Here is a 12839-nt window from a genome sequence, read left to right as displayed (position 1 = left end):
GCATTTAATGTGGGAGTTAAATTTGCGGAACGCCATGAACTAGCTCCTCATTCCCCAGTGTAAGCTCCTGGTCACTGGTTAATGATGGATACCCAGGAGAACCTTTTAGCTCCTGCTTATCCAATCGTAATTGCGATCCCTGGTAAAGCAAAGGCAAGTGTTATTATGTGGATAGACTGACCTACATTCAATGTAGATCAGTCTAGCCAGGTAATAACCAGAGCTGTCAATTGAACAGGGCTTGCTGGTTTGACACGCAAAAAAAACAACAAACCCTCAAGGTCACAAACGTGTCAGAAAATCTGCAAGCAGGGCAGGATGAGAAAAGTGGTTATCACTTACTAAAGTGATGACCCTTTTACATGCAAGGAGAGCCTTTCATCTCCTTACAATGGCTTTACTGTCGTCTGCTTCTGCTAGTGACAGAGCTCTGACCTCCTGTGATATCCTAAAGTTGGCACATTGTGTAGCACAGATGTGGTTATATGTCATTATAATGAATTAAATAATAACAAATAAAAACATGTAAAATGTTTGTTTGTTTTTAAATTGGGGGGCGCGCCCCCAACCCCGCCCACCGAATCCCCTGTTTCCCAACGGTCCTTACCCCACCCCAACCCAACGCCCACAGGTTTTACCCCTTACCCCACCAACCTATATTTATTCTTCATTATTTGTTTTCGTTATTATTTCATTTGTTTTTTTTCTCGTTAAAATCACTGCATACCCCATATGTGTATATTCTTGCTGTCAAATCTCCCAAAAAAGATTTAAGGGCTTTGGAGTCAGGGACACAAATTAATGCTAAATTCCGAAAGTAAATCATGCACTGATATACAAGTGTTCACAATTGGGTTAATTGTAAGTCTAGATAATTGTGTTTGCCCCACCACTACATACATTAATTACTGATATTTCATTTTGCCAAGAAAGTGACTGCCAGTAAACACACATTCCCAGAACAGTTTTGCCCAAGATCACAAATAACTCTCAGTGCAATCCCATCACTTCTAATTACCTATTAAACAGTAACTCAAAAGTACAATGCAGTGCACACTTTAGCTGAGTGATGCAAATAAGATGACGTGCTTGTCTTTCAAACTAATCACAAATCACATCTAATGTACACCTCTTTTGGGGAAAATACACAAATCTATGCTATTAAACATTATTACAGCACTGTAAATGAAAGGGAACTGTGCTTCTTTCTAATTCGAATTTTGTCCTTTTAGTGAAGTGGGCAGAGATATAAAAATTATGCAAATTATTGGAGTGCGGGCCATGGGAGTGTGAGCAACGCATAAATGACCCTCGAGCCAGCTGAAAAGTTGGCCTCTATGGGTATTAGCACTTGCCATATTTGCTTGTTTGGCTTTGTCCACTCCGTGTAGGGACCTCAGACTCACGCACCCTATTACAAAGACCCAGCAAAGTTATTGGACTCGGAGAGGCAATTAATCACACTTAGACCAATAGTTGGAAATAAAAAGGGCTCGGTACAGGCCCTTCATTCACACACTATATACATGCACACACAACGAAAACATAACATATAGTAGATTATACATGAAGATAGAAAAAGAGCATCACCGTTAGTATGGTTGCAGAAGACACCTTCATCTAGGCCACCACGAAACTGCTTAGTCCAGAGCAGGTAGGCAGAGAGATCACTCGTTCTAACGGGGTCTGGAGCGAAACGTCCTCCCTCTCAGCGTGACTGCATCACCCGGGTTCCAACTCTCTCTGTCTTTTTCATGAGGAATACGTCTTCTCTTTATGGGGAAAATCCCTGCCCCTTCTTGGTTACCAGAATGCCCTTGGCGGAAGTGCATACAGCAAGCATTTGAAGCAAAGAGTGGAAACATCCAGCTGGAAGTGGAAAAACCCAGCTTCCCTCCCTGCCTTCGTTCCCAGCACCCCTTATCACTGCACCTGCAAAGCTCCGACTCCCTTCTTGGCTCATCCTTCAGCAGACAATACAACAACTATTCTTCACAGTTAGCTCATCTGACATAATTATGTGACCTTGTAACCATTACAGAATTCACGTTTGCTTACTGAGCCCACGGAAACGTAGGCTTTCATTGCGGTAATGGTAGTGAATGTCCAAAATGGCCACGCACTGACACCATGTTATTTAGCTCATTTTCGCACACACACTACATTGCTTTACCCTTGATGCACAGTAACTGTTCATCAAGTGTAAAGCAAAGACATGTGTTATTACATGGATGCACTGGCCTGCATTCAATTTAGTGTGATGAATTGAGGAAATTCGTCCCTTCTGCCGAAGAGGGAGCCCCCCGTGAGGCTAGAGAAGTGAGCCCGCTCTGCAACAACCTCCCTAGGTGTTGAGGCAAGTGGGACCATATGATGGTGAGCTTTCCAAGCTGTCATCCAGCCACCCCCTAAATAAATGGAGGCTGTCTCCACCACCACGTCAGCTCAGGTAGGCTCCCTATGTAAAAGAAAAGCTTCTGGCACAGGAAGCATTTCTGTCCTGAGGACCAAGGCGGACCCTGGAAATTTCCAGATCTGCTTCAGAAGACTTGGCACGATACTGAATGCAGAAACATCCTGTTCAAAAGATGTCCAAATTGGTATATATGTCTTGCGATTCATAATAATGTTTTGTAGGGTGAGTATTGTGACTGATGAAAACAGCAGAGTCCAACTTCGACTACTCACTCAAAAGGATTTCTTTCTGACTCACTACCACAGACATGTTTAAAATTTTAAAATTGTGGGCATTTTTATTTGAAACATGTAGAATTTCTTATATTCCCAAAATGCTCATTGCTTTTATATAAAATGCCAGGTTTGGCCACAACCCTCGACCCTGACCTCCTCCTCCCCAAGGAGAAGTGAGAGACAGTTTTTTATTTTGGACAACGGGCCCTATTTCTGTGGAAAGCTCCCCTCTTCAACAGAGGAGCAGGGAGCTTTTCATTTAAATATGGTGCCGCCACCACCCCAGCTTGGAGAAACCTTTCAAAGGCTGCCCCGTGCTGGTGTGGCAGCAGACCCCTATTAAAGTGAATAGCTTCCCATTCCTGCACTGAAGGGAGAGCTTTTCAACTAAATAGGGTGCCACCACCACGCCAGCACGGTTAAGCCTTTCAAAGGCTTCCCAGTGCTGGCGTGGTAGTGATGCCCTATTCAAATGAAAAGCTCCCCGCTCCTATGCTGTAGTGCCCGGGGTGCTTTTAATTTAAATAGGGTACCTCCACCACACCAGCTCGGGGGGCCCTTGAAAGGCACCCCTGAGATGGTGTGGCAGCGGCACACTTTGCAGTAGAGAAGCTGCTCATGTATGCTGGCCCAGCAGTGGCACCCAAAGTAAGTGAAAAGCTCCTCCCACGGGGGCTGCAGGATTTTCAACTACATAGGGTACCACTGCTGCACCAGCATAGGGGAGCCTTTTATTTTACATCGGGTCGATGGACACGGCAGCAGAAAGGTGCTTTTTAAAGGCTCCTCCATGCTGGCGTGACGGAGGCTATGGCGCCCTATGTAAGTAATATTAGTTTTGTGCCCTGGGCAACCACCCAGGTAGCCATCGGCTAAAGCCGGCCCTGAATCATGTTTGCTTTAACCTTGATGGAAAGTAACTGTGCATCATGGGTAAAGCAAAGATAAGTGTTACTACGTGGATAAATTGGCCTACATCATTGTACCCCAGCCTACCCACGTAGTAACACTTCACTTACCATTTTTGCTTTACCATTGATGCATGGTACTATGTGCATCATGGCTAAAGCAAAAGAAAATGCCATGCCCAAAGCAGCCCCCACCCCTAATGTGGAAGCTCAGCGATAATGTCACCACGCCTCACAATGAGCTTGAGCACTAATGCAGACATATTATAAAGATAACTTGAAGACAGCATATCAGAGGAAAGGTCTCTATCAGAGTATCCAGAGTAAACAAGAGATTAAATGAGAGTGTGTTAATAATACAGCCTAAGTAAAGTTAAGGAAGAAGGTAAGATAATAAAAATTAAATAAATATAGTAAAAAAATTGAATATTACAATTTGTTTGAATATCTACAAAAGGTCACTGTCAATTATATTAATACCAATGTCAAAGTATATTACATGAGGAACTTCCACCATAATCACTTCCAGTCTAAAGATTATATTAAGACATCACGTTGATCATCATCAGATTGATGAATGTGATCAATATAATATTGTTCTGAAGTGACAAAGTCAATCAGTATGAATCACAAATGTATCACAATTAGAGGGATTAGCATCAAATGTCATATGAAATTGCAACCACAATTGCCTTCTACATTCATAAGAGTGTCAAGTCCATCAATCAATCTAGAGTTTTCATTATACTCAATATGACATTATGTTGACGTGACTAAAGTCAAACAGACTGTCAATGAGAGTGGATAACATAACTTTTTATGAAACAAAAGAATCATATCCTTCATTCATACCGTTTGACATAAGGGTGTCAAGTTGATCTAATCAAAACACTCATGTTGGGATAGTTTTCACATTAGATCACCTCCTCTAGGACAATAAATCTAATCTGTGAGGTGTTGTGGGCTATTTAAACAAAATGGCAAGCTATCAGGGAATTTGCGTTATGTGTTCTGATGTTAGTCTTGTTTTCTACCCATCTCTCTCTTACTTTCCTTGTTGTTTGTGACACATAACGTAGGCCGCATGGACATTTAATAGCATAAATTGCGCTAGAGGTGTTGCACGTGGAAAGATCTTTTAGTCAAATCTTTTGACCAGAGTAGGGATGTTGTATGGAGTTACCATGTACAATTGCTACAGTTAAGACAGGGAAAAGTTCCTGTCTTAGATTTTGCCATGGTCCTCTGTGTAGGCTTTACATTTTTCTCAGCCTTTGCTAATATATCACATAAGGTACGCCCTCCTTTGAAGGCCATCATTGGTGGTTTCGGAAATAGGTGATGAAGTTGATTCAAATTGTACAGTTTTCCAGTTTTTGTTGATGATCCTGGAGAGCTCATTGCTCTGACTAGAGTAGGTAGTACCAATGGTGAAGTAGTGGTTTCCTTTACTGTACTCAAAAGATGTGCTCTATCTGTAGCCTGTGCTTTGCTCCGAGCTATGTTTAAGATCTCCCTTGGATAGCCTATAATGATGTAGTGATCCGTCAGATTGTCACATTCTTTTAAAAATATTATACGATCATTAATAATGTGCCTTGGAGGCCATCAGGGGGCGCAGGCGACATTTCCACTTGATTTGCTGTCTCCCTTGTCCACCGATGGATAAGAATCAAAAACACACACTAATGTAAAGTGTGTATGGCTGTGAAGTGATCCAGCACCGAGAGGAGAGTGCCTGGAAAATTGTGCAATTTGAACACCGATGAGCGGAGAAACTGATGTCTCGAGCAGGGGGGCCTAAGAACTAGTTGAATCCAACGCCAGCTGCACACCACGATTAGAAAGAGTGCCGCGAGCGCTGATCCCCTGGTGGCGGAAAATGGCAGAGAGATTGCTCGCTAGGGCTGGAGGCATAATAATTGCAACATATAACGCAGCGAGTGATATAAACTTAAATGGCACCTGGATCGGAGCCACAGGATCCTCATCAAACTGCCACCTGAGACCATCCGGGCATTGGCACGCGGCCACTAGCACGTCCCCTCAAATCTGGCACCTGGAACGCCTCAAGACGGTTGGAAGGGACCGGGGGAGGGAACACCAGAGCGCCACCCGCCCTATCCATTGGAAAGGCGGGGAGTCATAAGGAAATAAACAAAAAGTGAGAAAATAGAGTTTCAACGCAGAAAAGGACTTTAAAGCCGCACTTTAAAGCTCCTTTGCGTTTTAACCGAAAGCCTGGGCAGAGAACACACCCGTGGTTATCACTAGAGTTCCACCTTCTTGGCCATACAAACCGGTTAAGGGCCCCACTGACCTAACATGTGTGCCCCATCGGTGAAATCCCCACAGTGGGTCGGCATACAGAGAACTAAGCGCACATTCCAGGACATAACCCAGGGTAGGGCCGGCCTCGTGTGTTTTTTCAAGCAGGAACCATAAGGGCCCCAGGTCTGAACCTAATTCCCGGACAATCAAATCGGGATAACTGCCAGCCTTCATCAGTACGATTTTTAAGAGCTCCAACGTTAGCGAAGGAAAACCATACATGTTAGACCCTCACACTGCAGCACTACTACACAGTTTTTGCCAAAAACTTGAAGCAATCACACAGAAAACAATGGAATACACTCTGAATCCCACTGGAGATGACCATGAGGCATCCACCTAAGCGAATATACGACTGCTCCTGGAAGAAATAAGATCTGTTAAGAGTGGCAGTGATTCAGGCATTTATTTGCTGGTATGGGCCTGAACTCCTGAAAGTTCAGGCCTGCCTGGAGATCTGTAGCCCCCACTTGCAAACTTGAAGTGTGCTGGTCTGGACAAAATGCCAAAAGCTGGAATTACCAGCATTCTTTCCAGACAGGCACACTTGTAATGGGGCCCCATGGGTGAAGGTACCAGATGTACACACAGATCCCCACAGACTCAAGGAGCTAAAAGAGGTCCCAGATGAAGATGAGGGGTCTCCACTGAGAAGATCCACACAGCTAGGATTACTGTGCACTAGACCAATCAGCAAACTCCCGGCAGGGGATTTGATGGTTGCTGCTGGAAGAGTCTTTGCTCTCAGGAAGTTTGGCAAAGGTATGCAAAAAAGCCCCTGAATGTAGGATGAACATAATTGTGACCCATAGTGTGCGTGTGGATCCCAAGGAAGAGATCCTGCTGAAGAAATCAGAAAGCAATGAAGACTCCACGATTGCACAGGTGGGTTCCTGAAGCAGCAGCCAAAGACGTTGTGGTTATTCGCCAGATGGGCTGGGTCAGCCTCAGTGGACCCCCAAACTCAGAGGAACAGAACCAATATACCACCCCAACAAAGAGCAAAAGTCACAGAAAGATGGAAAAATATCAGTCTGCACTTGGCGTAGTCATTATCTTACTTACAATCTTCCAATGATTCTGCCTCCTTTCTTGCTGCTAAAAAGCTTTACTATTCAAATCTTATCCTCTCTCTTTCCACTTATCCTCATTGTATTTTTCAGACTCTGAATCGACGACTTCTCCCCTCCTTCTAATGACCAACTTCGTGATGCCCCTTTTTCTCCTACAGTCTTCTCTACTTTGTTCTGTCACAAGATTCTCCTCCTACACATACCTCTTCAATCATCCCTGTCCCCTATACTATTTCTACTCTTCCCCGCCACTGTGTGCTCTACCCTTTCCTCCTTCTCTCTACCTATCTGATATTGAAACTTCTAATTTAATTTCCAGAGCACACCCATCTGCTTCTCCCTTGGACCCCATTCTCTCTTCTCTCATTCCCAAAGTCTATCCTCTTCTGAATCCCTATCTCACTACTTTTCTTAATCTCTCTCTAATTCTTTTTCCACTTCTTCCTTCAAACATTCAGTAATTCTTCCGATTCGCAGGAAGCCTTTGTTAGACTCTGCACCTCCTGTTAACTATTGTCCTATCTCTCATCTTACTTTTCTTTTCAAAGTTCTAGAACAGATTGTTTATTCTCAGATGTCCGTGTTTCTAGATCACAATTCCTTACTAATCTGGGTTTTGTCCACTTCATTCTACTCAGATTGCCCTATTAAATGTCACTGACTCACTCCTCTCAGAATATCACTCTAAAAATGTGTCTATTCTCATTCTATTTGATCTCTCTGCTACTTTTGACACAGTGGATCATCCTCTCCTTCTCTTCTCTTTCTCTTCCTTTGGTATGCCTGGATCTGTTCGAAACTGCTTCTGCTCCTATCTCTCTGACCGCTCCTTCTCAATCTCCTGGGTGGGTAATCTTTCCTCTTCTGCTTCTCTTACAGTGTTCCCCAAGGTTCGGTTGTTGGGCCCCTTCTCTTCTCTCTCTACACCACCCCTCTTTTTGATATCATTAAGCCTTTTTGTCTATCCTGTCACTTCTATGGCAACGACACACAGATCTTGCTTTCTTCTTCCTCCTTTTCTGATGCAATCAACAACAATATCTTTACTTGTCTGATAGCTGTACAATTGTGGATGCACTGGCACTTTCTTCATCTTTATCCTGCTAAAATGAATATTCTTTTTTTCATTCTTCTTCCATTTCCTTTCCTGACCCTTCTTCTTCTATTTCCTTTCCTCCCTCTTGTATCTCCATGTCCTATAATGCTCAGAATCTTGGGGTCACCATTCATTCTTCTCTTTCTTTAACTTCCACCATTTCCAGCACTGCTGGAGTCTGTCGTTTTCAGCTCGTTAATAAATTCCCTCTTTGTTATGATTTCATGCCACCAAATGTCTTATCTCCTTAGTGGTTCTGCCTAGATTAGAATTCTGCCCTGCTCTTCTTATTGATCTTCCCACTTACTGCTTCGCTCCTTTGCGCTCTGCCTACAACTCCTCTATTCCCATCCTTTTTCTGTTTCCCTGTCGTACTTCTATTTCTAATGTTACATGCTCCATCGCCTGGCTACCTTTTGAATCTCGTCTTCTGTTCCATTTCTTGTGCATTGTTTTTAAATGCACACATGGCTTGGCCTTCCGTATCTTTCATCTTGGGTTTCTTTCTGTGCTCCTACCCGTTCTCTGCGATTCCAAATCCACTACTTACTACCCCAAGACCATGTGCTTTTTGGTCTTTCTTCCTACTTACTTGCAATTTAATGTATTTATTGTTCGCTTGTTAGGCACTTATACAGCAAGTACATACTGTTTCAAAGCGCCCACAGGGCAAATCGAGAGAACAAGGGAGTGATACATATTGAATACACAACAGAGGAGGGGAAAGGAAAAAAGGACAAACGTACTATACCTTGTGAGTATTCAGAACGTGCAAGTGCAGCAAGGAAGTGGGCAGAGAGGGTAGGTGCTGGAGTGTCCGTGCTCGTGAGTGAGCAGCAGATGAAGTGCATGGTGTGGTAAGTGCTACACAGCCTGGAGCCTTGTTGGCTGTAAGTGCTAGCCTCCAAGGCAGAGGGATTGGCAGGACAAGTGCTGAGAATAGACAGAAGCTGGGCAATTGGGTGTGGGAGGTCTGGGGCCAGAGGATACATAAGGGCCCAGGACACCAATCACAGCAACTGTGAGATTAGCAGAGGAGAGAAGATGGGAAGGAGGAGGTAAAGAGGAAATTCTTGAGGAGCTTCCAGAATTTAAGAAAGTCCTGCTCAAGGCGCAGTGGGAGGGGGAGGATTTTCCATAGTAGGGAGCCATCTGAGGAGAGCGATCAACCTCCTGCCCTCGGTTTAGCAAAGCGCTTTAAACACAAAGAGTCAGAGGAATGTAGAGGTCTGGAGGGAGAGTATTTAGTGAGATAAAGTTGAAGATAGTGAGATTCCCCGGCCCAGACAGCCTTGTGGATGATGCAGAGGGATTTGAATTTGATCTGTGCATCAACCGGGAGCCAGTGAAGACATTTTAGGGCAGGAGAGATGTGGTCCCTGGGCTAAAGGCCAAGGATAACTCTCGCTGCCCTATTCTTTATTAGCTGGAGAGGTTGCAGAGTGGAAGAAGGGAAGGATCTCAGTTTTACAGGCATTGAGGCAGAGATCGTTGGAGGTGCACAAGGACTGAATGGCAGATAGGCAGTCAGGGATAATGGAAGGTGCAAGGGGGTCAGCAGGAAGTTTGAGAAAGAGTTGAGTGTCGTCTGCATAACACTGAATGTTGGGGTAAAAGGAGAAGATTAGGTGTGCCAGCAGAGCAAGGTCAATGTTAAAGAGCCAAGGGGAGAGGATGTAACCTTGGGGAAACACCACAGGTGGAGAAGGAAGTAGGAGCGGAGAAGGTTCCCAGGATGACTTGGGACGAGCGGTCAGTTAGGTAAGGATCTCAGCCAGCCCAATACCCAATCCGAGATACTAGGGGTATTGTGGAGTATTTGTATGAGGATGGAATGGTTGACTGTGTCGAATGCAGAGAAGAGGTTGAGTAGGATGAGGACAGCTGGCGAGTTGGAGTCCAGAGATGCGAGCAGTTCTTCACAGGTGTTCAGAAGAGCAGTTTCCGTGCCTCTGGATGCTCGTAATCCAGATTGATGGTCGTGGAGACCACCAACAATTTCGGTGTGTGATTTGAGTTGGGGCAAGGCGAGCTTCCCCACCAGTTTCCCCAGGAAGAGAGTGATGGAAATAGGGCAGTAGTTGACAGGACAGGTTCGGTCTGCTGAATGTTTTTTCAGGAGTGGGCACACAAGGGAGTGCTTGAGGGGGAGGGGAAAGATTCAGTGGCAAAAGAGTGATTGGGGAAATCAGCGAGTCAGGGAGCAAGAGAGCCAATGTTGGCCTTGATTGTTCTGGATGAGAAAGGGGAAACCTGTTTAGAAGAGACCTTCATGGAGCGGACAACTCTGGTAACTTCTTCAGGTGTAATGGGGAGAAGGAGGAGAGGGAGAAAGGAGAAGGGTGAGTGGCCAAGGGAGGCAAGGGGGTGTGGGAAGGGTTGTGAGGGTGAGTGACAAGGGAGTTCTGGATGTCCTGAGTTTTGGTGGCGAAATGTGTGGCCAGTGCGTTGCAGAGGGCCTGGGAGGGAGACAGGGAGGAGGAGACTGCAGAAGGGTTGGCTATTTCCCTTCAAATTTTGAAAAGTTCAGCCGTGTTGTTGGATGCACTAGAAATCCGTGCCTGTATGTGGGCTCTTTTCTTGGCACGGATGAAGAGTCTGCATTGCCGCTGGAGCAGGCGGCAGGCCAGTTTGTCAGAGGATGAGCCTGAGGTTTGCCACATCCGTTCCGGCGCTCTGCACTTTCATTTCAGGGCTGCAAGATCCTGAGTCATACCAGGTGTTATGCTTAGAGGCAGGTTTCAGGTGGATTCTCATGATGGGGCAAGGGTGTCGAGAGTATTGGTGATGGCCAGATGGAGGTTGCTGAAAGTAGAATCAGTGGAAGAATCTGAGGTGGGGGAAAAGGGGGATGAAGGTGGAGGTGAAGGTAGCAGCTGAAACTCATTTCATTAGGCAGATGTTGGTGAACGAGGGTGGCAGGGCTTTGGGGGGCGTGGTCAGAGGGCCCTAGGGCCCGAGTGAGAGGAAAGGAGAGAATGTTCTGACCAGGAAAGAGGGGTGACCAGTGGGGAAGAGAGAGGGAGGTCAGAGTGGATGAGGGCGTCCAGAGTGTGACCAGCTGATTGGGTTGGACCAGAGGGGAGAATGGAGAGTGATAGAGGTGCAAAGGTCAATGAAGAGAGTGGAAGCTGTGGCAGGAAAGTCTAATTGGATGCTCAAATCACCCAAGAGGAGGAGATCGGAGGTGGATGAAAGTAAGGAAGAGCAGAAATCTGCCCATTCGGAGAGGAACACAGTGGTAGAGCCTGGTGGCTGGTAAATGGTGGCAATGGTCAGGGTGGGGGAGGGAGAGATGACCAACTTGAACACCAGGCTCTCAAAGGAACAGTAGGGCTGGTTGGATAAGATGGAAGAAGCAACCCACTCAGGGAAGATTAAGGCAACCCCACCACCAGCACAGTGAGGTTGAGGCTTGGATATGATCTTGAAGCCGTCAGGGAGGAGGGAGTCAAATGCAGTGACTGAGCTGGCATTGAACCATGTCTCGGTAAGAGCGAGAATGTCAAGGTTAATGTCTTCAAGAACGAGGCACATGTCGGCAGAGTGTTTGTTGGCTGAGTAGGCGTTAAGAGTCGCCAGGTCGAGGAGGTCTCTGCCTTTGAAGGTTTTCTGAGGTGGCGTACAGGGGCGTGGTACACCAGTCAGAGGAGGAAGGGAGAGAGAGAGAGTAGTAGGGGGAGATGCAGGAGAAGGAAGGAAGTTAATGAGAGATGGCAGGTTCCGATCAAAGAGAAGGAGGTTGAGTTGAGGACGCTGGACCAGGATTGTGCCTGTGTGGTAGACATTAACGAAGCAACGTGAAGATGTGAAGCTGGCCATGAGGACTTCCCACTTGGTTCTGCAGTTAATGAGAGAGGATATGGAAGGAGAGAGAGTAGAGATGAGATGGGGTGCATACATCTAGAGAGGAGATAGAGAAGAGGATATCGGTGAAGACCTCTTTGGAAGAAGCGCTGACATAGGTGTCTGCGATGGGAAGGCCCTGGTTTGCACTAAGGATGTCTTTCTTGTGTTTTTTTCTTCCGGACTTCTTGAGAGAGAGGGGATAGGTGATAGTGTAGCAGTTAGAGAAGATGGGTGAGATGGTGAGAGTCATAGCGGTGCCAGAGGATAGTAGAGGAATGGCAGAAGAGTGGCTGTACAGCACAATTCTGGCCAAACACTCCAGGTGGCCCAGTAGTCACAAAGTCACAAACTAATCCAAAAGGTACATCGAATTTAAGAAACAAGAGCCACAAATTGCAAAGCAAAAAAGGTGCAGAGATGTAAAGGCATGCACACCTAAATTCGATTTTCAGAAATAGTGGTACAATGCAGAGCAAAAAGGTGCACAGATGTAAAAGGCACATAAACCTAAATTCGATTTTTAAAAATAGTGGTACAATGCAGTGACAGGTAGGTTAGGTGAGGGAAGGAAGGCTGAGAACATAGGCAAGTAAAAATGTTCAGACAGTTAGTTGAGGCGGCAGTGTGAGAGTTCACTCACTTGTAGATTCTAGGGCAGATGTGGTGGCAATGTATATCTGGAGGCTGATTCATAGTTTGGGGGGGACAAGCAGGAGAAGGACTTCCAGGCCCTTCTCAGCCCGGACAGCCCCAGACAGTGCCTTAGCTGTTGGTCCTGAGAGGTGGGCCGGCATTGGCCTGCAGGCTTGCCTGATTGGGCCTTTAGCTGGTAGAGGTGTCCAATCAGGTACCTCTTTCACAGCAGGCCAGGGCCTCAATACATCAAGGAGC

Source organism: Ambystoma mexicanum, chromosome 6p (genome assembly GCF_040938575.1).
Source record: "Ambystoma mexicanum isolate Mex_15411 chromosome 6p, UKY_AmexF1_1, whole genome shotgun sequence".
Classification (NCBI taxonomy): Eukaryota; Metazoa; Chordata; class Amphibia; order Caudata; family Ambystomatidae; genus Ambystoma; species Ambystoma mexicanum.
Note: the sequence above shows the minus strand (reverse complement) of the source record.